Raw genomic sequence first — 26619 nt, 5'->3', positions numbered from 1 at the left:
TTCTAGATTTCTGTCTCATTTCCTTCTCCATCTTCTACACATGTCCTGTGTTTATATGAAGAAAGCTGAATTGATAAAGATCCTTTTTTACACATGATGAAAAATCTTCTTAAACACGTTCCTACACGGTGCCTCATTGACTGGATTCTGAAGGTGTTCCATCACAATGACTACAATCCAAACCATCTATTCAAGAGCTCAATGTATTTCTTTTCCAGAATGTGATGAGGTGGAGGAGAAATCTCAGAAAAACAGGGACCATGTGACTGAGACACGCCACCAAAGGCCTTTTCTCAGGAAATTACATTTCAACTTTTACAAAGACAAAAAATGATTTGATTCTACTTCCAATAATGTCATGTTTTCTGAATGGTGTTGATTCTCCCCCTAGTTATTAGTAAATAGAGTAGTGAGAGTTCAATCCCTTTCATATGACTTCATGCAAAATCTCCAGCTTTTCCTTTCCTACACTTTTAATGCTATAAGTCAACTTCAATATCACTGTCACACCACAACTCATTTATCACAACAATTCTTTCATCAAAACTGCTCTGATTTTCATCTTCATGTTTTCCATTCATCAACTTCTTATTCAGTGTGTTTAGAAATGTGTTAGTGACTATAAACCACTTCACAACTAACAACAAGCTTTTTATTCCTTAAAACTATACTTTTTTATTCAGTTCAAACAAAAACACATTTACATTTCTGTTCAATTCTGTGTTTTTAAATCCAAACTATAGAATTCAATTCAATTCCAGAATTCCTTTATGAAATATTCACACTCTGACATGCTAATTAGATTAGCCTGCTATATTGCAGTGTTTATTCGCTAGCTGCAAGTCAGATCTAGTAGATGTCATTAGTGTAAATATAGAAACAGTTTTTATAAAGTTTTCTCAGATTTACATTGGAGTTCCTCAGGTTTCATTCAGGATTCTCTCGTTTCTTTTCTTCTTCTCAGGACTTTGTTTTATAATCTCAGCTTTAATTCAATATTCTCACTTTTGAAATGAGTGAATGAAGGTTCATTTTAATATTAAATCCTATTAAACTATAGATTCAGGATTCGAGATGTTATTTGTCACAACCACAGTACAAGCAAATATACAACAAATAAGATTTTTAGCTTTCAGAATGAGAAAAGTTTATATTTTATATTTTTCATGCTTTAATTTGCTGTTTTTCATATTCTGTAACAATCATCTATTTTTATACATTGAATGAAATAAAAGTGCTTTGATTATTTTCACTAGAATGTGATGATGTGTGTTTGAGTTGAGTGAGTGGATCTTGTAGTGATGAATCTGTGCTTAATGTCCTTCTAGAACATCTCAGGCAGTAACAAAGAAAAATATTTATCTACTGATCATAAGGTTGTGAGTTCAAAACCCAGCAGCAATGTGATATCAACCCTGAACAATTCAGAACTACACACACACACACACACACACACACACACACACACACAGTAAAGTTAACATGTCTTAAGTCATGATCACTCACTAATTTTATTGAGAGTAAATGTAATCAGGTTTAAGTTACTATCACAGCAGGGCTTCATTTGCTGTCACGTGCTCAGAGCGAGTATTTTCTAACGAACCTAAAAGCAATCAGATCTGCGCATGTGCTGTAGAAGTCATTGGACGTCTCGCGCCGTGCCGACATTTTCACAATTCGAGGATCTCTTCATGTAAAGGTAAATTATCAAACAAATAATAACTGTGTGTGGATTTGTTCATTCTACTTGTGTTATAGCTCTAACTATCATTTGTTTCATAATAACTTATCTAACAAACACTGCACAAGTGGAGCAGTCTTCAGAGAGAGGGAGAAGAGAAAGACTTCTCCTCTGTGTGGTAAACACTGACTGTAAGAGTGGATGATTTTGAGTAACTGATGATCTTCCAGCCGTCTTGGCAACTTTTTCTCTTAGAAATGTATTAAACTATTACTAAGCTAACACCGCTAATGCGGTCGCTAAGCCAGCGCTAGGCTAACATGGTGTTAATACCTTTTTTCTCTTTTTCTCTTTTTTTCTGTTGACCACTACTCTGATTTTTGTTAAACATAGCGGGAAAATAAGACTTTTTGTATGATGTAAACTGAGAGAGATCCACAGAGCGAAGGTTAATGTTAAAATGTTTACCCTCTGGAGTCTGAGGGGGTTTTGACCCCTTGAGAGATTTTGCACTTACATTTGGTTCTTTTTAGTTGCTTTTATTTTATTGACAAAAGACTTATCACACTGAATTCAGCACAAACTGGGCTACCATAATATGTAAACAGCTTATATGTGTGTGTGTGTAAAATAAGGTTTGTGTGCGTTTTTTTAAAACACCTCACTGAAATAAGGCCACAGAACCTACAGTACACATGTTTCACAAGACTTTTTCAGAACAGATCTTCTAATGTAGGTTTTTTATTTTAAATCATGTGAAAATCATCCTGTCTGCTCATTCACATTAAACAATACTTTAATTTAAAATGTAAAAGACACTTTCTACTTTGAAAGGCCGTATGTGAAGAGGCGTGGACATGCTGTGACTGACAGCTTCGTAGACAATGGGTCGCATAATGAGCTGTCGATTACATAATGAGCTGTGGATCACTGAGCAGGATCACAGTGAGAAGTACAGTACTACAACAAGGAATGTGTTTCCTTTGTGTTTATTAAAACACACATTAGCAAGGACAGCATTAAAAGGGAATTGTGTAACAATAAAACAATACAGTACAGTATGTATAAAAAATAAAGAGTGCAACAAAAACTAACACAATACACTACAGTAGGGTTCTGCAAATCCTAGCCTGTAGGGCTACAATACTATGCATTAAATAATAATAGTGTATCCATTTGAGGAATCAGCAAGAACAAACAACTTGAACACCCACTTAGTCGGCTTGGCTTTTACGTACTGTGTCCTCCCAGTGTTAGCTTTGCATGCTACCATCCTCTCATCCACGGCTAAATGTCTTCTAGGATGATAAATTGCTTTGCAGGTCTTACAGATTGTGTCCATAAACAGTTTCACTCTGAACAGACGGTCATGTTCAGATGTGCCCCTCTTTCTGTCGTTTTCTTTGTCTGCATCTGGATGACTCATGTGTACATTCCACAAAATGTCCTGTATCTGTCCCTTGACATAATTGTTGCTGGAAAGGGAACTGTGAAAATGTGTCTCTTGACTATTGACTTGGCAGCTTGAGCATTTGTGTTGTGGCACAGAGTTGACACACGACACTCTCAGAGAAAAACATTTTAAATAGACTACATGGAGAATGAGAGTCAGAAGACCTCAGTTGAGGTTCAGGTTCACGTGCGGGCAGGAATCACAGAGTCTGTGGAACTGTGTCGTTATCTGTCTGATCCTTCCATGACATGGTGGACTGTGTGTGCTGCCTTTGCCCTTTTTGGAGCAGGTGCCTGATCACATCTGTTTATGAAACACACACACACACATACACACACACACACATCACTAATTGTGTCATTGGTAAAGTTGTTTGCATGTTGTTTGGGTGTGTGTGTGTGTGTGTGTGTGTGTGTGTGTGTGTGTGTGACTCAACGTGTGAACTGCTTTACCTGTGAATAGCGGGGGGGCGTGTCCGGTTGGAGCTCATTATCAGATAAAGGTGGGAAATCTGTGCTTCTACTTGGTTTCACATGATTTATATTCATTGGAAACACATGTTTTTTATTTCACTGACTTATTCTAAAACTACACACTTTAAGCTGTCTACAGATATATTTTTTATTTCCGTGTGTCAGCTATTGGCCGAGTTTCAGCGCTTTTTGATGACGTGTTTCTAAACGAATCACGCAGAAAAAGGAGACAGATGGCGCAGCCTGAATATTTTATTCATTTAAAAAAAATACAACGTTTTGTTTATATAGTGAGCATACACAAATAAAAGTAGACCCTTTTCAGATTTAAATGATGTATTACTTTGACATGTTTGATTAAATATGACCGAGCAGTTTCAGCTCTTTTTACTGGCGTCTGAACAAAAAGCACGTTTGGGCGCCGGCGGTGATTCAGACTCCAGAGGGTTAAACTCATCCTGAAACACTTGAAACACGCGGTGCCTCAGAATCTTCACTTGTGTTTAAAATAACCTACTGCAGATGCAGTGGACCTGTAAAGCAGTACAGATTAAAGAGAAGAGTTTTTAGGCTTGGCTTCATGGTAGGTTGAACACTTGTGTGATTATGAGTTGTGCTGGCAGTCAGTGGGGCAGAGTCTCTCACAGTCACTCATTTTTCTGATCTAAATGATCCTTTCCCCTTCTCCTCCTATCAAATAAAGGACAATGTGTATGTGATACTGAAGCGTTATATATTATGCTGAATGATTGCATGTGTAATTGGCACTAAAGTCATGTCTGCTCTTTATAGGAACATGGGAAGCTTCAAACTAAGAGTTGTTGTAAATGAACAGGATATACATAAAGTCTCACTAGATGGAAGACCAAAAACAGTTGAAGAACTTAAGATAATAGTTAAAGAAAATGCAAACTTGAGGATGATTTTTCTCTCATGTATGAAGATCCTGACTTTGATAATTCCCTCTGCAACCTTGATGATGTACAAGATTTGCCGCCTACAAAAGCTACTGTCAAGGTCCTACCATTGGTGACGCTGACACTGATACCTACCTCTACCCCCAGTCTATCTGAAGTCTCCTCAGATGATTCAGAGTTTCTGTTGACACCAAGCTCATCAACAAGACAAGGGCGATGGCCAGAATTTTTTGACATTCCAAATTGAGACGGGCAAATCTTCTGTTTTTACGAGACTGTACTTACCTGAATGTGCCAAGAGACATGAAGCATGGTATTTTGGAGAAACTTGCTGAGGAGATCTACAAATTTGATGCCTATCCAAATGAAGAACAATTCCGTTATGTGGCATTAGCACTCATAAAAAAACATCCCTGACTGAGGGAACCAGGCTCACCAGATGGGTGCTCTGGCTGGAAGAACAGCTTGATGTACAAAATGGGAAACTATCGCACTAAACTGAGAAAAGCTGGATGTGCAGAGGTTGCAATAAACACAGGGATAAAGTGGCATCAAAAGGCCTCAAAAGACCAAAAAGGAATGAGGTGAATTACTTACCTAACCTACCTGAGGGCCAGAATGAAGATGGACTAAATGCTGAAAGAAAGCTCCTGGTTGAAGAAATGAAAAAACGGAACCCCAGTGGAACTGTTATTGCTTCAAAGATGGATCAGACCTTCTCACTGCGGAGACGGGAGATTGTGGAGACCGAACCTCTAGTGAAAACCCTGAAGAAGCGGTGGCCTGCCCTTTTTTTAGAAAGACAAGTAAGAACTGACACAGATAATTTTTTGTTTACACCAATAATAAATGCCAGTGTAGTCACATGTTTTAGTGTATTTGCTGTGCATTGCAGGTATATGCAGAGTTCAACAGGATTGCCACCACAAATCTAGAAAATGTTGTTTTTGATGCGTTGGACTGCTTCACACCACGCTTCATCCATATCTTCAAGTCCAAGAAAGGAAGTGTTGGAGAAAAAATAGCTGAAATTGTGCAGCAGGTTGATTCAGGCGTACGTCTTCTAAAGTGTTCTTAATGTCATTTTTGGTTAAAAAAATGTTCTCAGAGGCCTCCCAATACTACTTGGTGACGATCCGAGTAACTTCTACAACACTGCCTTTGTAAGTTCTTACACAGTTCCAGACAAATAAGAATATGGAATGTGTCCCTGTGAGTTCAGTACTAGAAGGGAGCACAGTGGTGCATTGGGTAGTTCTGGTCACTCACAGCAAGAATGAACTGGGTTTAATCCAGCTAGCTGACGTGTGTGGAAGATTGCAGCAGGAATATTTTTATGTACAGTAAAAATGATCCATGGCCCATGTGTTGATGCAGGAAAATGCAGGTTTGTGTAAAATCATTCCACTGTTTGTTTTGTCATGGTCAGGCTGTTAGATCTGTCTGTTCCAACAGGCAGGTCACACCAGAACAAAACAGGTGATAATCACAGCAGTCAGGTGATGCTTCTGAGGAATGCTGCAGATGACAGCCGAAATGTAAAAAGTAACACATTTGCCAAACAAAAAGAAACTGTGAAATTAATGATAAACTAATGAAGAAGACTTGAAGGCTGTGTATGCAGGACAGAGAGATAAAGTTTCACTGTTGTAATGGAGTTTTTGTGTCATACAGGATTTAAACGATGATGAGGGCTGGGCACAGGTGACTGTTGGCTTGCTGACTGTTATCAGCGAAGATGCCCCGGTGTTTCCAAGTCATCTCCACTTAAACCCTCTTTCAGCTGCCATCATTCTGGAAGGAGGTATTGTAATGGACAATCTCACAAGCTTACCACAAGCATTTTGCCTTTTGTTTGGTCTGTTTTATGCTCTCCACCTTGAATACCCAAGGGCCGTGAGAAACACGTTAAACTTCATCCAGAGAGTGATGCTTAGGCTGGGAGAGAACAAACTCCCCCCAAGACTCCAAACTCAAAAAAATCTCGTGTTGAGTAAGTGAAATAAATGAAGAGTTAGTTGAAGAGTAGAAGTAGTGCTGGTTGATATTGTGGCCATTGTTAAGTCATTATTGCACTACTTTAAAATTATTTTTAGCTTTTGCTATTATTGTGTTGAAACCAAAAAACACTCGCTGCAGATACAAAGAGGTTTTTAAATGCCTTATGCTCGGACTATTCTGTTCGTATAATTTATATTTAACAATTATTCTTGCAATCCTGCTGCACACACAGCACTTCGTAACTGCAGGTGAAAGGTGACAGTGGGTTCGGTTAAAAGCATCACCGAAAGTGCATTTGATTGACTGAGTGATGGTTATGGCTATTAATGGTTTGGCACTATGTTGCTTCTGTGTATGAGAGCAGTGCCAGTTGCTGTTGTCTGCTAAGTGATTATGGCACTTCTTTGAAACAAAAGTTTTTATTTTTACTTTAGTTACAGGCCACATTCCTGACTGTTTTAAGAGATGCAAATGTTTTAAAGCTGTGGTGTGAAAATTAAAGGGTTGAGAAATAAACCTGTTATAACAGTATTGGGATTGTGTGTTGTGTATTTTTACTTTATACCAATACTCCACTGTATAGGTATAAATTATAGTGCGTCAGCAGGCATTTGTTCATGTTTTAGATACAGACATTCCCTACAAAGTAGACCTTCACTACATGTCTAATTATTTATTACCAAATGTAATATGTTTTACTGAATGTTATTATTTAAAGCTAAAACTAGGGCTTTATTTACTGCTGCATTAAAAGGGATATATTATAGTGCTTCTCTATCAACATTTAAGCAAATAAGGCATCTGTGGTCCTCTTCCTCGGCGTGAAACCATACTGCTGCTCACAGATGGTCACCTCTTCTCTCAGCCTGGCTTCCACTACTCTTTCCCATAACTTCATGGTGTGACTGATCAACTTAATTCCCCTGTAGATACTGCAGGTCTGCACATCTCCCTTATGCTTAAAGATCAGTACCAGCACACTCCTTCTCCATTCCTCAGGCATCTTCTCACCTTCCAAAATCCTGTTAAACAATCTGGTTAAAAACTCCACTGCATCTCTCCTAAACATCTCCATGCTTCTACAGGTATGTCATCTGGTCCAACCGACTTTCCACTCTTCATCCTCTTAATAGCTGCTCTCATCATCACCCTACCAGAAACTCTCTTCACCTCCACTACACTCTTACTGTACTCTTCCTTCAGAATCCCCCTACACCATTTCTCTTTCCATCCACACCATGATAGAACAGTTTAAACGCCTCCAATGTTCCTGGCCTTACTCTCTTTCCACTTGGTCTCCTGAACACACAGCATCTCTACCTTTCTCCTCTTCATCATATCAGTTCCCTCTTTCCCTTTACCAGTCATAGTACCAACATTTAAACTACCAACCCAAACCTCCACTCTCCTACACTGCTCCTTTCCCTGCCGTCTCTGTAGACGTCTTCCTCCTCTCCTTCTTCTCCTTCGGCCAACAGTAGCCCAATTTCCACCAGTACCCTGTCAGCTAACGATACCTGTGGCGGTCGTTGTTAACCCGGGCCTCGACCGATCCGGTATGAAATTCTCTTTCGTGATAATATATGATTTGGCAAATGTTTTACGCAGGATGCCCTTCCTAACGCAACCCTCCCCATTTACCCGGGCTTGGGACCGGCACTAAGAGTGCACTGGCTTGTGCCTCCCTAATGACTGGGTTAAATAAATTACACAAATGCTTAATGTAAAATGTAACGTTGTGTTTGGAAAGACTATTTTAAGGAATGTAATGATATTTTGCAATGAGCTTAATAGAATCTCTAGTATTTAAGTCATTAAAGAAGCATACTAAAGACATAAGAAACACAGTCATACACCTAATGCTAATTACAAATGCTAAATTGAGAATGAATCTTTTTGGATAAATCTTTGCTTGATTTGTGTTAGAGGGAGGCTTTCAGACCAGACAGAATTCTCTGCCAGCTGGTCAGTTTCATTTTACCGGCCACGTTTTGCTTTCTGAAAATCAGTTTTACGTTAATGCTAAACACGTGATTATTGATCATCCACAGAGCACTACTAATGGGAAAAATGCGATCTACCTGACTAAAGACCCTAACACAATCAACAAGGAAAGTCGTTATTATTATTAAAAATTGGGGAACAACAGCATTTTACATTTCAGTAAGTTATAGGGTATTCTTAACCTTGTTAACCGTGTGGTTATTTCTGATCTTAGACATAAAACATAACATGCTTTACATAACATCCGGTCTAAAATACAGAAATTATATCATGTTGAATTATCAGCAAATCTCTAGTATTTCAGGAGCTTAGTGTTTTTTTCGCATAGCATTTCTTAGCACCATTTAACTAGTTCAATGTAATTTGGCATTATTATTTTGCTTTGAATGTGATTCATTGTATATTCTCATTTTTTGTATGTAATATTTATGTTGTGTTTTAAACAATTAATGTAAATTTAGATGGAATGTATTACTGCACATGTCAAGCTGTGTTTGTTTTTCTTTTCACAGGTTTGGAATGCAGATTTGCCCACAGTAGCAGAGAGGTCCTTTTGAAATACTACAGGCTACACTATCGAGGGAGATCCGCTTGTATACTGACTGCATCCGCACTTTAAAAACTTTAGGTGCGTTAAAAACACATTTGACAAGATGTAATTTTTCACGTGAGGAATCCCAGTTTTAATCCTTTGAGGAGGCATGACGCAGTCAGTAGTCCTTTTAAAGATTCTGAGTTGACAACCAATGTCCTTTCAACTTTTAGTAGCCACATATCTCAGAAGCATAAATCTGAAGGTTTTAATTTTTTCTGTGTCTTTCAGGCTTCTGATCGCTGCTCAAAATAAACCTACAGCTCTCAAAAGTCTACCTTTATTTATGAGGGGAAAAGTCTGGAAACTTCCTGAAGTCTTGCCTGGAAGATGTGCTATCAGTCTGTTATAGTCATATTGTCTTATACCTGAGGTACTTTCCAGATCCTGTAAAGAGAAAACAGTTTTGTCTGGTGTCCGAAACTAATCTGATAACTGTTCTATAAGCTGAACGCCAGGGGAAAGAGTAGAATGGAGGAGGCAAAGTGTTGGCAAAAATGTATTTATTAAATAATCCTATTTGAATACTTATCAGTGATTAGTCTGACACCACAAATTAAGTGTTACACTATATTGCCAAAAGTATTGGGACACCCCCTTTTCTATTCTAACATGAAAATGCCTCTGTGTATAAGGCAAGGTTCAAAAGGAAATGATTGATTTATTGAGTGTGGAAGAACTTGACTGGTCTGGATGAAGCCGAGTCCTAATCCCATCTGAACACCTTTGATGTCACTATAAATGTAGAGCTTGAGCCAAAACTCAAACCAAACACCAATGACTTGTACATATGTGTAGTCATTTTAGACACTTCCAAAACTGTTGCAACAGAGATGGAAATACAATTTTTAAATACATGAATTATGTTTTTATCTTTGTTGCCACAGTTTTGGAAGTGCCCTTTTCTGTTCTAATGAAGGGTGTGTCCCAATACTTTTGTCCATATAGTGTAGGTAGAAGTCATTAGTGTTTGGTGATTAGTTTTTGGCTCTATGTCTGCATATAAGTCCCACCAGAGATGTTCATCTGGGATTAAGCCTTTGCTTTCTGCAGACCAGTCAAGTTCTTCCACACTGACTGAATCAGTCATTTCTTTTTTAAACCTTTTCATACACAGCAGCATGGCTATTTTAGAATAGAAAAGGGTCCTGTCCAAACTGTTGCTATAAAATTAGATGCACACAATTCCAACGAATATAATTATATGCTTAAACATTAAGATTTGTACTTTTGGAAATTACTAAAGTAGTCAAACCTGTTCATTAGAAGGGGGTGTCCTAATACTTTTGGCAGCATGGTGTATATCCAAGCAAACACAATGGAAAATTGTGGCATGTGTGATTTTGAGTGACCTATCTTAAACAATATAAAAATCTCTTTGTGGTCCAGCAGAACTCAATCATTTAAAAATGGGTTTTGAGTCTGTGTTTATGCTGAGCAAGTTGTGCTGGATAATGTGCAGGACGTCCCTACAGCTGTTGCTCTCCTATTTGACTTGATTGATGCTATCAAAATAATTAGCTATCCTAAAGAACTAAAGTACACTTTTGAAACTATTCAGAAAGTGTTTATTGGCCTTGACCCCCAGTGCTCTTCAAGAGTCCAATGATTCAAAACAAATTGGTAAAGTTGAAGTAGCTGCAGTTCAGATGGCTAATCAAAAGTGCAAGTACTGATTTGTTCCTGTTTGTTTAGTAGCTGTATTACAGTACAACATATGCCAAAGTCGGTTTTAAGTTTTAATGTAAGGTTTAATGACTTTCAAGTTTTGTTTATAACAGTTAATACTTCATTTCTCTAACGAATGTGTTGAAACTCTGCTTGTTTATCTCTGGAGCATTTTAAGATTATTCTGGAACTTTGAGAACAATTTGTTTTACTCCAGCACTTTAAAGGCATTACAAGATTGCCTTTTTTGCCTTTTATTTTATTTCAATTTTATATATATTTTTTATTTTGAATTATTTATTATATTTTGATGACTAGAAAAAAAACTATCTGAATCTAATTTTTGCAGTTCATGTTGACAGGAAATGTGTCGCTTGGCAAAATTGTAAAAGAAACATTTTTTTCTAAAAATTTTTTTTTCTTTTTTCATTGTGTTTACAGTATAGTTTGCAATATCTGTGTTTGATTTTTAATGTGAATGCAAACAGGAATTTGTGAAAGAAGTTTGAATGAAAGATTTAAAGCTGTAAATTAAAGAAGAAAATTGTTAAACCAACTCAAAAAATTGTGAAAATTTGCTGCAAAGCTTTTTTGAGTTGAATTGAGTAAACTCAAAATTGCTTTGCAGCAAATTTACTAAATTTTTTAAGTCAACTTAACTTTTTACAGTGTATAGCACACCCCTTTTCTGTTAACTATGATGATGCAGTTCACAGTTGCCCAGGTGACAGAACAGCTGAAAGAACTCTATGCAGGATATGCTGCAGGCAATGATGATGTCAGGCCCAGGGTGCTCTAGGGATAAGTGACCCAGCTGGGAGGTGTCCTTCAGCAGATTTTAAAAATGAGTCTCTCAAAAAGATCTGTGTTGTGGAAGAAGACTTGCCTTGCTCCTGTGCCAAAGACACCTCATCCTAGCCACTCCAAGGATTACACACTAGAGAGAGACTCTTAATCAAACAGTTACAGTTCAGCCCACATATAGGCCCACTCCTGTTTGCATACCAGCCGAGACTGGGAGTTGAAGACACCACCATCTAGCTGCTAAAATGAATGTACTCACACCTGAATTAACCTGTGAGTACACTACCAGTGTGGTTCTCAGATGACTCCGTTTTATTAGGATGTATCAGTGATGGTAATGAGAGGAAGTACAGGACAGTAGTGGAGAATTTTTTCTACATGGTGTGAGGACAATTTTCTGCAGCTACATGTGTCAGCCCGCTTGAGCACTTCAGGCATTACCGCCTCAATCACAGAGGAAACGCCCACTCCCAACCAGCTGCACGGATATGGCGTATGATTTTCTGGCACTTATAAGGACGCCTGAATCCTCCAGTCAGTGCCAGATTGTCTTTAGGCTTGCCCTGATCACTCTCCAGCGTATTCTGTTTTGCTTGTTTGTTCTTTTGTTTGTTCTTTGTCTCTGACCTGACCATTCTGTCCTCCGGCTCGGCTCGGCTCGGCTCGCGCTGAACGCGCTCCGGTTTCCGACTCGGCTCGCGCTGAACGCGCTCCGGTTTCCGGTTCGGCTCTGCTCTGCTCGCGCTGAACGCGCTCCGGTTTCTGGTTCGGCTCTGCTATGCTCGCGCTGAACGCGCTCCGGTTTCCGGCTCGGCTCTGCTCTGCTCGCGCTGGACGTGCTCCGGTTTCCGGCTCGGCTCTGCTCGCGCTGAACGCGCGTTTCGGTTTCCGGCTCTGCTCTGCTCGCGCTGAACGCGCGTTTCGGTTTCCGGCTCGCGCTGAACGCGCTCTGGTTTCCGGCTCGGAATCCTCACCCTCCGTGAATCGGCTCCCTGAATCGACTCCCGGAATCGACTCCCGGAATCGACTCCCGGAATCGGCTTCCCGATTCAGCTCTGCACAGCTTTTCTCCCCTGCTCCTTTTGCATCTGCCTTGGATCCTATAACCTGAACTTTCTGACAACATGTGACCAAGACAAAGGAGCTGGTTGTAGACTTGAGAAAGAGACCAAGGCACCTTTGACTTTGTTTCTTTTTGAGGTATCAATGGAGGACTACAAGTACCTGGGGTTCTCCCAGTAGGGGTCGCCACAGTGGATCATCCGTCTCCAAAACCCCCTCTCCTTTACATCTGCCTCTTTCAAACCAACTACCTGCATGTTCTTCCTCACCACAACCATAAACCTCCTCCTTAGTCTTCCTCTTTTCCTCCTTCCTGGTGGCTCCATCCTCAGCATTCTCCAACATTCTCCCCATGTTCCTCATCTGCACATGTCCAAACCTCAATCTTTCTTCCCTCACCTTGCCTCCAAAATGTCCTACATGCGATTTCTTTCTTTCTTTCTTTCTTTCTTTCTTTCTTTCTTTCTTTCTTTCTTTCTTTCTGCTTCTCCCATTAGGGGTCGCCATAGCGTACCATCCACATGTTTGATTTGGCACATGTTTTTACGCTGGATGCCCTTCCAAACAAAACCCTCCACATTTATACGGGCTTGGGACTAGCACTAAGAGTGACCTGGCTTGTGCAACCCTAATGGCTGGGTTACATTGTCAATAAACTGGACTGGACTAAAAACAGTGCTCTATATGAAGAGCCAGAGCCAATGCTACTTTTTAAAGAGGGTGACATCCTTTAATATCTCCTGGACATTGCTGAGGATGTTTCATCAGACACTTGTAGCTAGTGCTCTCTTGTATGCTGTGGCTTGTTGGGGAATCAGGCTGAGAATGGTGGACACAATCAAACTGAACAGACTGCTCCACAAGTATGATCAAACTCTTGATGTCACCCAAATGAGGATGGGTTCCCCTTTTGAGTCTGGTTCCTCTCAAGGTTTCTTCCTCATTACATCTAAGGGAGTTTTTCCTTGCCACAGTCGCCACGGCTGCTCATCAGGGATAAACACACACCATTCACCTTCACTGTTTATTTCTGTAAAGCTGCTTTCAGACAATGTCTGTTGTGAAAAGCGCTATACAAATAAACTTGACTTGACTTGACTTGACAAGTCCAGCGATGTTGTTGGGGAGGAGCTGGACTCTCGGACAGTAGTGAAGTCAAGTTTATTTCTATTGCATTTTTCACGATGGACAAGGGCTTCAAAGCAGCTTTACAGAATTTAAGAAAGAAATTGAATGGTGTGTGTTTATCCCTGATGATGAAGCCTGGGATGACTGTGGCAAGGAAAAACTCCCTTAGATGTTATGTGGAAGAAACCTTGAGAGAAACCAGACTCAAAAGCAGAACCTCATCCTCATTTGGGTGATTGTCAGGGGGCGAATGAACAGAGGCAAAAGCCGGAGTAGAAATCGCTTTAAGTTTTAATGAATCAGGCGAAACACACTAATACATACACGGCAGTCCAGTATAAGTTCAAGAGAGATATCCGTGGTACGCCCTAGAGGGGTCCACATATTCCAGAAATGAACGCACAGAAAGACAGGGTGTGCTTTGGGGAGAAAGGGCAGCCGTGGAGAAAGTGTGGAGTCCGAGAGGAAAGGAACGTATAGGGATATGCAGACCAACAACACATACACAAACACCAACAAACGAAAACGGACAAGGAGTGCGTGTGAATGAGGGGTTTATGTAGGAGCAGGGGATGAGTAATGAATGAGTCCCAGGTGTGTGTAATTAAGCCGGGAGCTCCAGAGAGAGCGGAGGTATGACAGCCGCCGAAAGAGGGCATGGCAGATGGATTCCTGACAGTGATAACAATAGTGTGATTATAAATCTTTAAAACAATACAGAACACTGGAGAGTAAGTACTAACTAACATGAGCACCAGAATGGATTGTGGGTAATGTCCTTTCTACAGTCTTATACAGTCAGATGACTTTATGGATCCAGGAGCTACAGTGCAACTCAAAATAGCTCAATATTAGAGATCATCACAGATCCAACAATAGCTTCTCCATGCCAGAGCCCTTAAACACTCAACGAGGTCCAATGTCTAAACTCTACATGAAGTTAAATCTAAATGGCACTGGCACATCTCTAGATGGTACAGGATGTTTGTGGGCATCTACTTCTTTAAAGGTCCATAATCTTCATGAGGTGGGGCACGATTGGAGCTGGCACAACCTCAGGATGCTTTGGGATGGTGAGAGAAAAAGAAGCAGTGGAGAGGAATTAGCGTAGCTGCTGTTCATGATATTAACAGCACAAGTTGATAATGTGATGTGATCAGATGTTCTGGAGCATAAGGTTATGATGTGATGTGTGTTATGTGTGGAACTCGCTAAAAAGATACGTCTTTAATCTGCACTTAAACTGGGAGAGTGTGTCTGAGCCCCGAACACTGTCAGGAAGACTATTCCAAAGTTTAGGAGCTAAATATGAGAACGTTCTACCACCTTTAGTGGACTTTGCTATTCTAGGAACTACTCGAAGTCCGGAGTTTTGAGATCTCAGGGAGCGTGACAGATTGTAGCGTGTTAGAAGACTGGCAAGATACATGGGAGAAATACCATTTAGTGTTTTGTAAGTAAGTGTCAAGGATCCACCAGCCACACCTTCACCAAACCCACCTATCACTTTAAGTAGCTCTCCATCCTACTAACCACCTGCACCTGGCACTTATCAACCACCACCCTATAAAACCTCTGTTCCTCCACTCACTTATTGTCCGTTCTACAGTTTAGGCTGAAGAACCACGTCGGACTACCCAACAATCTGCATGATGATCTTATTAACAACCTTATTAACAACCTTCGCGACCTCGGCCTGCTGCGACCTCGGCCACAAAGACCAGGCCCCCAGCCCTCGGTGTTACCTGATGCCGGTGGCCGGGAGAGGAGACGTCGAAAGCGCTGTTCGAGGAAGCGGAAGTGCGGCAAGCAGGCGGGTGTGCGTGCTAGGCTAAATGCTAACCCCAGCCGGCCGGCTCTCCCGTCCATTTTTCTTTCCAACGTCTGCTCCCTGGATAATAAACTGGACTACATCTGACTCCAGCAAACCACACGGCGAGAGTTTAGAGACTGTTGCGTCTTTTGTTTTCATGGAGACATGGCTCAGCGACAGAGTTCCGGAAGCCGCCATCCAGCTAGACGGGCTAACTGTGTTTCGAGCCGACAGAAATGCAGCTCTGTGCGGTAAGAGTGCGGTAAGACTCGCGGTGGTGGCGTGTGTGTTTATATCAACACGGAATGGTGTAAGAACTCTGTGCTTGTTTCATGCTACTGCTCATCGCTAGTGGAGTTTGTGACTGTTAGATGCAGACCTTTTTATTTACCATGGGAATTCACCACAGTTTACATCGTCGGAGTGTACATTCCTCCCAGTGCTAATGCTAAGGAGGCACTGAGTGAACTCTACGGCGCTATTAGCGACCTGCAGAATGCTCACCCCGACGGATTGTTTATTATCGCCGGAGATTTCAACCATGTGACTCTCAAGACTGTGCTTCCTAAACTCCATCAGCATGTGGACTTTGCAACGAGAGGAGCGAACACGCTGGATCTTGTTTACACAAACATCCCCGTGCCATCAGAGAGGCAAAGCGCACGCACGCGAAGAAAATCCACGACCACTTCCAGGACAGTGGAGACACTTGGCGCATGTGGCAGGGCATCCAGGCGATCACGAATTACAAGACCACATCACCTGCTTGTGACCGTGACGCCTCCCTCCCAGATGCGCTGAACGACTTCTACGCCCGGTTTGAGGTACAGAACAATGTGGTGGCGAGGAAGACCATCCCTCCTCCCACTGACCAGGTGCTCTGTCTAACCACAGCTGAAGTGAGGAAAACATTATGCAGAGTTAACCCACGGAAGTCTGCTGGACCTGACAACATTCCTGGCAGAGTGCTCAGGGAATGTGCAGAACAACTAGCAGATGTCTTCACTGACATCTTCAACATCTCCTGAGCAGTAACGTTGTTCCCATGTGCCTCAAGACAACGACCATCGTTCCTGTGCCAAAGAAATCGACTGTCTCCTGCCTCTATGACTACCGTCCCGTCGCGCTCACTCCCATCGTGATGAAGTGCTTCGAGAGGCTCGTCATGAGGCACATCAAGACACAGCTTCCACCCTCCCTGGACCCCATGCAGTTTGCGTATCGTCCAAACCATTCCACAGACGATGCCATCTCCACAACCCTCCACCTGGCCCTCACCCACCTGGATAACAAGGACTCGTATGTACGAATGCTGTTCATTGATTTCAGCTCAGCATTCAACACAATCATTCCTCAGCACCTGATCAAGAAGTTGAACCTTCTGGGCCTGAACACCTCTCTCTGCAACTGGATCCTGGATTTCCTGACTGGGAGACCTCAGGCAGTCCGGATCGGGAACAGCATCTCCAGCACCACCACACTGAGCACTGGAGCCCCTCAGGGCTGTGTGCTCAGTCCACTGCTGTTCACTCTGCTGACTCACGACTGTGCACCAACGCACAGCTCAGATCATATCATCAAGTTTGCTGATGACACGACCGTGGTGGGTCTAATCAGCAAGAACGATGAGTCAGCATATAGAGAAGAGGTGCAACGGTTAACTGCCTGGTGTGGAGCAAACAACCTGTCTCTGAACGTGGACAAAACGAAAGAGATGGTTGTGGACTTCAGGCGAGCACAGAGCGACCAATCTCCACTGATTATCGATGGATCCTCTGTGGAGATCGTCAAGAGCACCAAATTCCTTGGTGTTCATCTGGCAGACAACCTCACCTGGTCACTTAACACCAGCTCCATCACCAAAAAAGCCCAGCAGCGTCTCTACTTCCTGAGAAGGCTGAGGAAAGCCCATCTCCTCCCCCATCCTGTCCATGTTCTACAGAGGGACCATTGAGAGCATCCTGAGCAGCTGCATCACTGCCTGGTTTGGGAATTGCACCGTCTCGGATCGCAAGACCCTACAGAGGATAGTGAGGACAGCTGAGATTATCATCAGAGTCTCTCCCCTCTATCATGGACATTTACACCACACGCTGCATCCGCAAAGCACACAGCATTGTGGACGATCACACACACCCCTCACACTTCACCCTCCTACCATCAGGAAAACGGTTCCGAAGCATTCGGGCCGTCACAACAAGACTGTGTAACAGTTTCTTTCCACAAGCCATCAGGCTTCTCAATACAAAGAACTGAACAGAACTCACACACACACACACACACACACACACACACACACACACACACACACACTCACTCTGTGTGTTACTGAACTGTACAACCTGGACTAAACACAATCATCACTCATCTCGATCCACTCCACCACCATTTATCTATTTATTATTATTTATACTCGCATCTTGTATTCAGTATAATGTTTACATGCTGCTTTTGCACCTTTTGTATTCAGTAGAATGTTTACATGCTGTCTTTGCACCTCCTTGCTGCTGTTTTTTTGCACTACATTGCTCTGTTCTGTTTGTATTTTCTCCTGGGTATAGTTTTTACATTTCTACTCACACAGTACTGTATATTTAACTATACTTGGTTTTTGTCTTTTGTCTTGTTTTGTGTTGTCTGTCTGCACTCTGTCTGTCTGTACTGTTCTTTTGTTTGCACTGTTTGCACCAGGCTGCACTCGATGCACTTTATGTTGTTTTGTTGTTTAGTGTAGCACCAGGGTTCCGGAGGAACGTTGTTTCGTTTTTACTGTGTACTGTGTACCACTGTGTATAGTAAAAATGACAATAAAAGCCACTTGACTTGACTTGACTTGAAACTACAGATATTCTGTTCTGTGTTGGATTACTGTTGTTTGCTGGACTTTATACGTTCTACGAACTCTCTGTTCTTTGCATTCACCAGGTTTAGTCAAACCTGGAGTTTCTGTTTGGTTTTCTGCCCTTTCCCTTTTTGCTTTTCATTAAAACCTTCATTTGTTGCACTTTGGTTTCCGGCACGTTCTTCCCCGACAGTAGAACGGACCGTTACAATCCGAGGGAAAACAGAAAACACGTGTAAAGAACCATATAGAGATGCAACCTCCCCGATTTCCCACCGAGCGAGCAAAGGTCACATTATTGATTTCCTTGCTCACCGGAAGAGCGCTAGTATGGGCGAGAGCGCTCTGGAGCTCGGCGAGCAGGGCCGTGACGTCATACGCCGCTTTCATGAGGCACTTCACAGAGGTATTTAGCACCGCCCCCGGGGACACCTCAACTCGACCAGCTCCTCAACCTCTAACCAGCTCCTCAACCTCCGCCAGGGGGCAGAAAGCGTCACGGATTACAGCCTCCATTTCCGCACTCTGGCGGCCACCAGTGTTTGGAATGAGACAGCGCTGCTGGGAACATATTGTATGGGGCTGAATGAGGAACTCCGGTTAGCAATGGCCCTATGATGACACTTTGGGGCTGGAAGAGTCATCCAGAGATCCATTCGAGTCTCCCAGCACCTTATGGCCTGCAGGACCCCAGAGGCCGAACCAGCCCAAGCCTTGGCAGTGTCATCAGCTCCTGAACCGATGCAGCTTGGATCTCAGCAGGAAAGGGAACGCCGGTGGGCAGCCAGAGCATGGCTCTACTGTGGAGAGAGGGGACATCGCGTGGCCCAGTGTCCTGCTTGACCTCCTCGCCAGACGGTAAGTAACGTAAGATTCTCCTCTGACATCTCTCACCTGTCTACGCTCACCGTCTCCCTATTAACCCCTGCTCTCTCTCTTTCAGCCACCGCCCTAGTTGACTCTGGCTCCGTGGGGAACTTCATCTCCCAGGCATGCTTAGACCGACTCCTGCTATGCTGGGAGAGGGGAACTCAGGAGCTGGCTGTTCAGACCATCCAGGGACGGCTATTAGGAAAGGGCAGGATCAAGTACTGCACTCCACCAATCATCCTCCAGGTCGGGGTGCTACACTGTGAGGGGATACAGCTTCTCATACTGAAAGATTTCACAGTGGACGTGATTCTGGGTCGTCCCTGGCTCGCCAAGCACTCCCCCAAATGCTCCTGGGACCAGTGCGACATCATGGAGTGGAGTTCCGCCTGCTGGCAGATCTGTTTGCAACCACTTCCAACACCACTCCAGACCCTGCTACCCAGTTACCCACCCACACGGGTAGTGGGACTGTGCCATCGACCTGATGCCGGGGGCCAAGCTACCTAAAGGTCGGATCTATCCCCTGTCAGCCCCGAAACACCGAAGGTTATATCCAACAGGAGGGTTATATCCAACAGGCCCTCCAACAGGGCTTCATCACCCCGTCGTCTTCTCCGGCTGCCTCCAGTTTCCTTCTTGTGGAGAAGAAGGATGGTGGATTGCAGCCATGAATCAATTACAGAGGCCTGAATGCACAGATCTCCCCGGTTCTGTATCCTCTCCCACTGGTCCTGGTTGCCCTGGAGGACTTACGAGAGGCCCACATCTTCACCAAGTTGGATCTCAGGAGTGCGTACAATCTAGTGTGCATACGCCAGGGGGGCGAGGAAGATGGCGATCATTACCCCCTCTGGCCACTATGAGTACCGGGTAATGCCGTATGGCTTTTCCATCGCTTCGGCAGCATTTCAGAACTTCATGAACGAGGTTTTCCGTCCCTTCCTCCACGAGTTTGTGATCGTATACATAGACGACATCCTGATCTTTTCACAGACTCTGCATGAACATCACGACCACATGATCCGGGTCCTCAACCTGCTGCAGAAAAACCGGCTGTACCTCAACCTCCCTAAGTGCGAGTTCCACTGCTTGGAGGTACAGTTCCTAGGCTATTAGTGCAGCAGGTATCAGGATGGATGAGAGGAAGGTGTCGGCAGTACGGAACTGGCTGGTTTCCACCTCGATAAATGAGCTCCAAAGGTTTCTGGGATTTGCCAACTTCTACCGAGGATTTACTGGGGGTTTCAGCCAGGTTACCGCTTCACTCACATCCCTCCTCCGAGGGAAAGCCAAGGCCCTCTTCTGGATCCCAGAGGCGCAGGAAGCATTCGAGGAGTCAAGTTTATTTCTATAGCGCTTTTCACAACAGACATTGTCTCAAAGCAGCTTTACAGAAATCAACAGTCAGGGTGAATGGTGTGAATTTATCCCTGATGAGCAAGCCGTTGCTACTGTGGCAAGGAAAAACTCCCTTAGATGTTATGAGGAAGAAACCTTTGATCGCTGTGATCCTTTGATCATAAATCTTTCAACAATACAGAACACTGGAACTAACATGAGTACTGGAGAATAAGATTATAAGTAATGTTCTTTCTACAATCTTATACAGTCTTTATGGTTATAAAACTAGGAGCTACTGAGCTCAACATTTGTGATCAACACAGATCCAACATCAGCTTCTCCATGCCAGAGCCTTTATACACTCCAGGAGGTCCAATGTCAAAACCACACATGTAGTGGGATCCAATTGGCGATGGTACGGGATGTTTGCAAGTTCGGCATCTACTTCTTCAAAGGTCTATAATCTTCATGAGGTGGGACATGACTGGAGCTGGCCAAACCTCAGGATGCCTCAGGATGGGGAGAGAAAGAGAAGCAGTGGAGAGAAATTAGCATAGCTGCTGTTCATAATATTAACAGCACAAGTTGATAATGTGCATGTGATCAGATGTTCTGGAGCACAAGGTTATGATGTGAGACATATGTTATGTGTAGGCTTTGCTAAAAAGATATGTTTTTAATCTGCACTTAAACTGGGAGAGTGTGTCTGAGCCCCGAACACTGTCAGGAAGACTGTTCCAAACTTTGCTATCCTAGGAACTACTAGAAGTCCAGAGTTTTGAGATCTCAGGGAGCGTGATGGATTGTAGCGCGTTAAAAGACTGGATAGATACATGGGGGACAAACCATTTAGGGCTTTATAAGTAAGCAACAGTAGTTTGTAGTCAAAATTTAACAGGTAGCCAGTGTAGGGATGATAAGATTGGGGTTATATGATCATATTTTCTTGACCTTGTAAGAACTCTTGCTGCTGCATTCTGAACTAACTGAAGCTTGTTTATTAATGATGCAGGACATCCACCTAGTAATGCATTACAGTAGTCTATTCTGGAGGTCATTAACGCATGGGCGAGCTTCTCTGCATCAGATATAGATAACGTTTTTTAGCTTAGAAATATTTCTAAGGTGAAAGAAGCTGTTTTTGTAACTTGGTTGATATGATTTTTTTATAAGACAAGTTGTGTAACTAGTGGTTACAGAAAATCCGTCTAAATGCAGGTTGAGATGCTGGAGCTTTTGTATACTGGTTTTTGGGCCGATGAGCAAAATCTCCGTCTTATCAGAATTTAGTAGTAGAAAGTTATGGGTCATCCAATCTCTTATTTCTTTAATACACTCAGTTATATATAGTTGGGTATCACCAACATAACAATGGAAGCTAATTCCATGCCTTCTAATAATATTTCCTAAGGGAAGCATGTATATTGTGAAAAGCAGGGGTCCTAGAACTGAACCTTCTGGCACACCATAATTTACCAGCATTAACCTGGATAGCTTTCCATTTAAGTCTACGAAATGGTAACAATCAGACAGGTAGGATTTAAACCAGCTTAATGCCTGTCCCTGAATGCCAATATAATTTTGTAAGCGATCCAGGAGGAGATCATGATTTATAGTGTCAAATGCAGCACTAACATCTAGTAAAACTAACAGCGAGATGAAGCCCTAGGTCTGAAGCTAAAAACAGGTCATTAGTGATTTTAACTAGGGCAGTTTCTGTGCTATGATGGAGCCTGAAACCTGACTGAAACTCTTAAAAGATATTGTTCTCTTGCAAGTGGGAACATAACTGGGCAGTAACAATCTTCTAAAATCTTAGACATAAATGGGAGATTTGAAATGAGTCTGTAATTCGATATCATGTTTGGATCCAGATAAGGTTTCTTAATGAGGGGCTTAATAACTGCTAAATTGAGGGGTTTAGGGACATGACCTAAAGATAGTGAAGAGTTAATAATATTGAGAGGAGGTTCACCAGCTGTATCTAACACTTACTACAATAGATTAGTTGGAATGGGATCTAACTGACATGTTATTGATTTAGCTTTGGTTATAACATCATACAGCTCTTCCTGTCCTGTACATGTAAAGCAGTGGAGTTGTGGCATTGTAGGTGAGAGTCTGTCAGGAGACACTGTCAGAGGTTGGACTGCCACAATTGTTTTTCTAATACTATCAATTTTTTTAGTAAAGAAATTCATAAAGTCCTCACTACTAAACTGTGATGGGACACAGTTTTCAGATACCTGATTTGTAGTTAGTTTAGCTACTGTACTGAAAAGGAACCTGGGATTGTTTGGGTTGTTTTCTATGAGTTTGCTCAGGTGTTCAGCTTTAGCAGCTTTTAGCACCTGTCTGTAGCTAAACATACTGTCTTTATACGCAATTCTAAATACCTCCAATTTAGTTTTCCTTCATTTTCTTTACAGACTACAGACTACAAGGTGCAGGTGCTTGTTCTCTAACCTTTTTTAACCGGATGGGGGCAACGGTGTCTAATGTGCTAGTGAGGATAAGGTCTATGTTGTTAGACATTTTATCAAGATTGTTAGCAGTTATGGGTAAAAGGTTCTATGCTGCTCCTCTCCTCCACCATCCAGACCCCCAGCTCCTATTTGTGGTGGAGGTGGACGCATCGTCCACAGGCATAGGGGCCACCCTCTCCAGCAGTCGGGGGGAATCCACCTCGACTCCACCCCTGCGCTTATTTCTCAAAAAAGGTTGTCCTCGGCCGAACAGAACTACAACATCGGTAACAGAGAGCTCCTTGCCATCAAGCTGGCCCTGGAAGAGTGGAGACATTGGCTGGAGGGGGCCATGCATCCATTTACTGTCATCACAGATCACAAAAACCCCCAGTATCTCCCTGAGGCCAAGAGGCTGAACCCCCGGCAAGCACGATGGGCTCTCTTCTTTACCAGTTTCTTTTCAGTATCAGGCCAGGGTCAAAAAATGGAAAGGTCGATGCACTCTCTCGAGTCTATGGTCCAGAGGAACCCACCGAGCCGGTGCCCATTCTTCCTCCTATGCTCATTCTGAGTCTGATCGTATGGGTGAGGGGACCTGCGTGGCCAGGTGGGGTGAATCCGTGCCCCCTGGTTGTCCGGATGACCATACCGACATTCCCCTGGAGTGTTGACCAACCTTACTAAGTGCAATACACAAAGTCCCTGTCTCAGGATACCCTGGCAGAAGGCAGACCCTGCACCTGGCTCATAGGCGATTCTGGTGGCCAGGGATGAGCAGGACAGTGGCGGAATTCCTCCAGGGCTGCAACAACTGTGCCATCTCGAAGACCCCCCAGCACTTACCCATGGGCAAACTCATCCCTCTGCCTACTCCCCAATGTCCGTGGTTGCACATAGGCATCGACTTTGTGACAGACTTACCACGGTCGGAAGGCTTTACCTGTGTTCTGGTGGTTGTGGACCAGTTCTCCAAGGCCTGCCGCCTCGTCTCTCTTCGAGAGCTCCCCATAGCCCTAAAATCCGCAGAAGTTCTCTTTCAGCATGTCTTCCACAACTTTGGTCTCTCGGAGGAGATGGTGTCTGACAGGAGCTCCCAGAGTCACAGTCAATCTGTCATCCGGTTACCACCCTTAATCTAACTGTCAAACCGAGTGGAAGATACAAGAACTGGGGAGGTACTTAAGTACTTATTGCCATAAGAACCAGGTAGAGTGGAGCTGGTTTCTGCCCTGGGCTGAATACGTGCAGAATTCATTGTGCCAGGACACCACTGGACTCACGCCATTCCAATGCATGTTAGGTTTCAACCCCCGCTGTAACCATGGTCCGATGAACCTTCCCATGTGCCCGCAGTGGACCACTGGTTCTGTCAGGACATGGGAGGCACACACACCCAACTGCGCAGAGCTTTGAGAGAGGGACATGCGGATGCACGGAGGTTGGAGGCCCCATCATACAGGCCCGGGGACTTGGTCTGGTTGTCCACCAAAGATCTCCGGCTGCGGCTCCCTGCTGGAAGCTGAGCCCCGGTACATTGGGCCCTTCAGGATCGAGCAGCAAATCAACAAGGTGGCTTATCGGCTGGTACTCCCCACGGTACCAAATTCACCCCACGTTCCACGAGTTGCTCCTTAAGCCATACACCCTATCGACCACTCAACGCCCCAGTGTGGCTGCAGGGCCCAGTCTGCCGGAAGTATTTGACCAGCCCTTGGTCTACTCGGTGTGGGAGGTGCTGGATTCTCTTCGTAGGGGTAGGGGCTAGGAGTACCTAGTGGACTGGGAGGGCTACAGCCCCGAGGAACGGTCATGGGTGTTGAGACAGGACGTACTGGATCCAGCACTCCTGGAGGAGTTCTACGCTGCCTATCTGCTTCATCCTGCGCCGGGGTCGGGCCCGGCCCAGTCGCCGGTTCAGGGTGTCAGGAGCCGCCCCTGGGGGAGGGGGTACTGTCAGGAATCCACCAGCAACACCTTCACCAAACCCACCTATCACTCCAAGTAACTCTTCATCCTACTAACCACCTGTACCTGGCACTCATCAACCACCACCCTCCTATTTAACCTCTGTTCCACCACGTAGGACTACCCAAGCTATAGATATCCTGTTCTGTGTTGGATTACTGTTGTTTGCTGGACTTTATATGTTCTACAAACTCTCTGTTCTTTGCATTCACCAGGTTTAGTCAAACCTTTGCCTTTTTGTTTTTCATTAAAACCTTCATTTGTTGCACTTTGGTTTCTTCCACCTGACAGTAAGAAACAGTAGTTTGTAGTCGATTCGAAACTTAACAGGTAGCCAGTGTAGGGATGAGAACATTTGGTTTATATGATCATATTTTCTTGACTTTGTGAGAACTCTGGCTGCTGCATTCTGGACAAACTGTAGCTTGTTTCTTATTGATGCAGGACATCCACCTAGTGAAGCATTACAGTAGTCCAGTCTGGAGGTCATGAACACATGGATAAGCTTCTCTGCATCAGATATAAACAACATGTTTCTTAGCTTAACAATATTTCTAAGGTTGAAGAAGCTGTTTTTGTAATATGGTTGATATGATTTTTAAAAGACAAGATGCTCTAAAATAACTCCCAGGTTTTTACTGTTCAACAAGTAGTTACAGAACATCCTTCTAAATGCAGGTTGAAATGCTGGACCTTCTGTGTACCGGTTTTTGGGCCATTAGCAAAATCTCCATCTTATCAGAATTTAATAATAAAAAGTTATGAGTCATCCAGTCTTTTAATTCTTTAACACACTTAGTTATCCGAGTCAACTGAAATGTTTTTCTGGTTTGATGAGATATATAGCTGGCTGTCATCAGCATAACAGTGGAAGCTAATCCCATGCCTTCTAATAATATTTCCTAAGGAAGCATGTATATTGTGAAAAGTAGGGGTCCTAGAACTGCACCTTGTGGCACCCCATAATTGACTTGCATTAACCTGGATAGTTTGCCATTTAAATCTACAAAATAGTAAGGATCAGACAGGTAGGATTTAAACCATTTTTATAGTGTCTGAAAAGAAGGTGCTGTCATGAACAACAACTCCCACCCACTACATAAAACACTGGTCAGTCTGAGGAGAATGTTCAGTGACGGACTTATACACTGATGATGCACCACAGAGCACCACAGGAGATCATTTCTGCCTTTAGCCATTAAATGATATAACTCCTCTCTCTGAGTGTTAAACAGCTGGTGCACAATAAAGATATAGACAATAAAGGTATAGTAAACTTTTCGATTTAAACCTTTTTTTTTGCACTTAATACACCAGTGAAGCTGACACTAGCAGACTGCTGATCTCATTTTTCTGTTCCTGCTCCCGTTAGCTCTCATTACTCATTGCACTATAGACCACTGTCCACAGGTGGTCTTAGAGAGGTTTGGGGGATCTCAAGATGCCAGTTAGTCCAGACCAGCACCCAAGAAACCATTCTGGAAAGGGCTTAAATACATGCTGACTAATGAGGGATAAGTGGAGAAAAAGAAAT

At 43.2% G+C, this 26619-nt stretch overlaps 1 protein-coding gene and 1 long non-coding RNA gene across 2 annotated transcripts in view; both read left to right on the top strand.

The window, feature by feature from the left end:
* The window catches only part of LOC124400882, a 1801-nt gene extending 1049 nt beyond the window's left edge, over positions 1 to 752 (top strand). The window contains exon 5 of the long non-coding RNA XR_006928461.1: positions 219 to 752. This is a non-coding gene — a long non-coding RNA (uncharacterized LOC124400882). The remainder of the gene's footprint in view (positions 1 to 218) is intronic.
* Positions 1 to 26619, top strand: part of LOC124401094 (scavenger receptor cysteine-rich type 1 protein M130-like) — a gene marked incomplete at its 3' end in the record, with an annotated part of 61530 nt that overhangs the window by 24478 nt on the left and 10433 nt on the right. The window lies entirely within an intron of this gene.

Source organism: Silurus meridionalis, chromosome 18, assembly GCF_014805685.1.
Source record: "Silurus meridionalis isolate SWU-2019-XX chromosome 18, ASM1480568v1, whole genome shotgun sequence".
In the NCBI taxonomy this organism is placed as follows: Eukaryota; Metazoa; Chordata; class Actinopteri; order Siluriformes; family Siluridae; genus Silurus; species Silurus meridionalis.
Note: the sequence above shows the minus strand (reverse complement) of the source record. Positions and strands in the feature narration are given on the sequence as shown.